This window comes from Zingiber officinale, chromosome 8B (assembly GCF_018446385.1).
Source record: "Zingiber officinale cultivar Zhangliang chromosome 8B, Zo_v1.1, whole genome shotgun sequence".
Taxonomy (NCBI): domain Eukaryota; kingdom Viridiplantae; phylum Streptophyta; class Magnoliopsida; order Zingiberales; family Zingiberaceae; genus Zingiber; species Zingiber officinale.
The window spans coordinates 43,737,099-43,742,651 of record NC_056001.1 but is presented as its reverse complement, the minus strand read 5'-3'; the positions used below and the strand labels follow the sequence as shown (position 1 = coordinate 43,742,651).

The window sequence follows — 5,553 nt, the reverse complement described above, 5'->3', positions numbered from 1 at the left end:
GTGGTGCGAGCAACAAGAAATTAACACCTTGCGGGTAATGGATACCAGGTCTCGCATTGTATGTTAAAATTTTGGCAGAAACCATATTTAAAATCAAATTTTGTAAGAACTCAATGATGATTTCCAAAAGATTTGAATCTAAATATTTTAGATGGAATTAAATAATTTGATAAGATAGTTCTTGAACAAATTGCAAAATATGAGATAGCAAATTTGAGTTCATGGATCATAAGTTTCTTTTATCCTTCAGTTTACTTTCTTTTGCTCATAGATTCTCCAACAAATCTGGCAATCGAATCTTTGCACAAGCCATTAGAGGATTGGCTTTGAAGAGGCTCATCCTTTCCTTCGAGAGGTCGATGCTAGCCTCATCAATAGGTAAACTCCATTCGAATGCTTGAAGCACCCTTCCAACCAACATGTAGGTCATTGCCGTGCCAAGCTGAGCTCCCATGCATTGTCGACGCCCGGTGGTAAACAATATCATTCGGAGACCTGGCTATGCTAACTCTACCTCTTGGTGTCCATCCATAAAGTGTCGGCTCGGATTGAACTGGGTCGGATCATTCCAAACCTTGGGATTTCGTCCGAGTACAGCTCGACCCAACAACACCATGCTCCCCTTGGGGATGAAGTAGTTGGAAACGAACGCGTCATCGATGGCTACGTGTGGGAGGTTGAATGGTGCGATCGGGTGGAGACGAAGGGCCTCGCGAGCGCATGCCTTCACATAGGGGAGTCGAGCAAAGTCAGATTCGACTACTAACCGCTCCTTGCCGACAACCCGATCCAACTCCTCAACAGCTTTTCGCATGATGTCAGGTTGTTCTAGCAAGTGTGCCAACAACCACTCTGCTGTGATTGAGGGATTGTCCACGGCGGCATACATAAATTCCTGCAAAAAATAATGTCTTTGATAAGAATAAATGTTCATAATTAATTTTATAAAATTACCGTTACATATATTATATTATATTATATTATGTTATAGTTGATTCTTAGTTCAATATGAAGTATACACATAAATAGAATATGGGAGTAAATGAGAGTGTTAACGTGGATAGATGATAGACAGGATAAAAATAAAATTAAAAAAAGGTCATAATTATATCTATTGAGAAAGATTTCAAAAAGATGAAATATTCTAATTAGGGAAGTATGACAAATTAGGCCTGGGTCGGTACGGTATACCGTACCCAAAATCGAATACCGTATATCGTACTGAAAAAATCGATATTCTAAGAAATGATATCGATACCGTACCGACATTTCGGTATACCGAAATGTTAGTATGACATCGGTAAAATACCGTCATGCTGAAGTTATATATATATTACATATAATATATAAAAAATAATTATCTTGTAATGAAGGGCAGTGATCATATAAGAACAAGAGTTGAGATTTCAGACCCAAATATGTAAGATTGAAGATTAAACCAGTAGGTGGTGGTCCCAGGGTGGTGGCTCACCAGAGACTCATCGAAATCTTGTCAAAAATAACTAAATGCTAGCTGGAAAAATAGGGGAAGCATATAGGCTTCAATCCCTACTAAAAATACCATAAATCCACCAAAGAAATAAAAGCTAAAACTCACCAAAAAATCGGACAAGAACTTGCGCAAGCATAGCTCTCAGAATAGAGCTCGGTGATTAGATTTCTTTAGATTCAATGAAGGGAAAAACATATTAGGGTTGGAGAAGAAGTTTCTAAGTTGTTGTGCATCTTCTCCGGCGACTACGTGCGGTGGTCGACTGTGGAAGGAAAGAATCGCGAGTCGCGACGTGTGCGCCGACGACGCAAGGAGAGAACATGGTTTGAGGCCGTTTAGGGTTTGGTTTAGGCTTTAGGGGAATCTAAATTAATCATTTAATCTATAGTTACTCGGTATTTCGGTATACCGAAATATTTTAAATCGTTACCGTTACCATTACCGACAAATTCGGTACGGTATGATACCGTACCGAATTTTTCGGTATACCGAAAATTTCGATATATATGATATTTTTTCGATACAATTTTTCGGTATTTCGATATTTCGATATTTTGAAGAAATGGTAGGAAAGGAATGTGAGGATCGCGGAAGAAGCAAACTCATCATGGCACAAGGATATCACTGCACGACAGATGAGGACGATGATACAGAGATAAAAAAGGCAAGAGCATGGGACGACTGGACAGATGAAAATCCTCATGGTGCTAGCAACAAGAAAATAACACCTTGCGGGTAATGGATACCAGGTCTCGCATTGTATGTTAAAATTTTGGCAGAAACCATATTTAAAATCAAATTTTGTAAGAACTCAATGATGGTTTCCAAAAGATTTGAATCTAAATATTTTAGATGGAATTAAATAATTTGATAAGATAGTTCTTGAACAAATTGCAAAATATGAGATAGCAAATTTGAGTTCATGGATCATAAGTTTCTTTTATCCTTCAGTTTACTTTCTTTTGCTCATAGATTCTCCAACAAATCTGGCAATCGAATCTTTGCACAAGCCATTAGAGGATTGGCTTTGAAGAGGCTCATCCTTTCCTCCGAGAGGTCGATGCTAGCCTCATCAATAGGTAAACTCCATTCGAATGCTTGAAGCACCCTTCCAACCAACATGTAGGTCATTGCCGTGCCAAGCTGAGCTCCCATGCATTGTCGACGCCCGGTGGTAAACGATATCATTCGGAGACCTGGCTATGCTAACTCTACCTCTTGGTGTCCATCCATAAAGTGTCGGCTCGGATTGAACTGGGTCGGATCATCCCAAACCTTGGGATTTCGTCCGAGTACAGCTCGACCCAACAACACCATGCTCCCCTTGGGGATGAAGTAGTTGGAAACGACCGCGTCATCGATGGCTACGTGTGGGAGGTTGAATGGTGCGATCGGGTGGAGACGAAGGGCCTCGCGAGCGCATGCCTTCACATAGGGGAGTCGAGCAAAGTCAGATTCGACTACTAACCGCTCCTTGCCAACAACCCGATCCAACTCCTCAACAGCTTTTCGCATGATGTCAGGTTGTTCTAGCAAGTGTGCCAACAACCACTCTGCTGTGTTTGAGGGATTGTCCACGGCGGCATATATAAACTCCTGCAAAAAAATAATGTCTTTGATAAGAATAAATGTTCATAATTAATTTTAGAAAATTATCGTTACATATATTATATTATATTATATTATAGTTGATTCTTAGTTCAATATGAAGTATACACATAAATAGAATATGGGAGTAAATGAGAGTGTTAACGTGGATGTTAGACGGGATAAAAATAAAATTTAAAAAAAAGTCATAATTATATCTATTGAGAAAGATTTCAAAAAGATAGAATATTCTAATTAGGGAAGTATGACAAACTAGGCCTGGGTTGGTACGATATACCGTACCCAAAATTGAATACCGTATACCGTATCGAAAAAATCGATATTTTAAGAAATGATACCGATACCGTACCGACATTTCGGTATACCGAAATTCGGTATACCGAAATGTCGGTACGGTATCGATAAAATACAGTCATGCTGAAGTTATATATATATTACATATAATATATAAAAAATAATTATCTTGTAATGAAGGGCAGTGATCATATAAAAACAAGAGTTCGGATTTCAGACCCAAATATGTAAGATTGAAGATTAAACCAGTAGGTGGTGGTCCCAGGGTGGTGGCTCACCAGAGACTCGTCGAATTCTTGCCAAAAATAACTAAATGCTAGCTGGAAAAATAGGGGAAGCATATAGGCTTCAATCCCTACTAAAAATACCATAAATCCACCAAAGAAATAAAAGCTAAAACTCACCGAAAAATCGGACAAGAATTTGCGCAAGCATAGCTCTTAGAACAGAGCTCGGTGATTAGATTTCTTTAGATTCAATGAAGGGAAAAAAATATTAGGGTTGGAGAAGAAGTTTCTAAGTTGTTGTGCATCTTCTCCGGCGACTACGTGCGGTGGTCGACTGTGGAAGGAAAGAATCGCGAGTCGTGACGTGTGCGCCGACGACGCAAGGAGAGAACATGGTTTGGGGCCGTTTAGGGTTTGGTTTAGGCTTTAGGGGAATCTAATTAATCATTTAATCTATAGTTACTCGGTATTTCGGTATACCGAAATATTTTAAATCGTTACTGTTTCTATTACCGACAAATTCGGTACGGTATTATACCGTACCGAATTTTTCGGTATACCGAAAATTTTGATATATACGGTATTTTTTCGATACGATTTTTTGGTATTTCGATATTTTTTTCCAGCCATATGACAAACATATACATCAATAAAGGAGGATCAAAAAATTTGATTAGAAAGGATTAAATATGGTAAATTTTATTTAGATATATATAAGGATATAGTAAAAATTGGAATCTAATAATGTATGATGACGTAAGAGGATCACCATAAGTATAAAAATTCCTTATTTTTCCCTAATAATGGTTTTTTTGCTATAAAATAATTCAAATTTAATTTCCTTTAAAATAATATATTATCCATAATAATAATAATAATAATAATAATATATCGTTCATCCTTACCGCGCATTGAGCTTTAATTTCCTCAGTGCTGAGAATCGGCTTGCCGGAGTCGTTGGTGAGGGAGATCATGACGTCGAGAAGGTCTTCCACCTCCTTCTTTTCTCCGCTCCTCCACTTCTCGATCCTTTCATCGATGATCGGATCATGGTACTTGCAGACGGTGCTCACCGCCTGCTCGGCTTTGATGTTGACCGTGTGAAGATTTTGAGTCAGCAAGAAATTAAATCAAAGTGATCCTACATGTCAAAGACAACATCAGCAACTGAGCCAGAGAGGAGTCTCTGACACAAGCACTCCGACACTCAAGTAAGTGACCGATTAAGTAGAGAGCAATGAATAGTAGCAAAATATGTGAACAATGGATGTGAGTGCCTAAAGTTGCTTAGCCTCACGTACCTGTGCATATAGATGGAGACCTCCTTTTATAATATTAGTGTTCCTTTGTGCCTAAATTTTGATGCACTTCCAAAAAAGGAATGACAATAAAGGTGCTCTGACACCTTTCTCGAAATTGGCCTGTAATCTCTACGTTTTACAGGGTGGAAGCTTCTAGTATACAGCTTGCATATAGAATATTCTCCATCCTCTATGGTACAAAATGTCAAAAAGGAATATTAGGTCATTGGGATGAGGGGCCCTTACTGCACGTGGTGATGTGACGGGTGCCCCAATCGGGGACCATTAGACGACAGAGTAGGGGGAGGAACTCGATGCTCGAGGTGGCAACAGAAGCAGGCGCTGATACTTCTTTTTTTTCAAACGGATTGAGCTTCTTCAACATTGATGTATTTGGTTGACCATTCGAGGAGATGATCGAAGTCCCTTGGTGGCTTCTTAATGAGGTGTTGGAAGAAATCACTATTCGTGAGCCCTTAGGAGAAGACGCTCACTAAGATCTCCAGGGTGGCCGAGGGAATGCCCATGACCACTTGATTGAACTTTTTGATGTAGGCCCTTAGCGTTTCCTTGGGTCCTTGCTTAAGGGAAAACAAGCTTAGTGTCGTCTTATGATAGCGGCGACTGCTGG

General features: G+C 39.3%; 1 pseudogene; it reads right to left on the bottom strand.

Annotated features, from left to right (window-relative positions):
- Positions 1 to 265: 265 nt before the first annotated feature.
- On the bottom strand, positions 266 to 5,307 carry LOC122013739 (annotated as a pseudogene).
- Between the last annotated feature and the right edge of the window lie 246 nt (positions 5,308 to 5,553).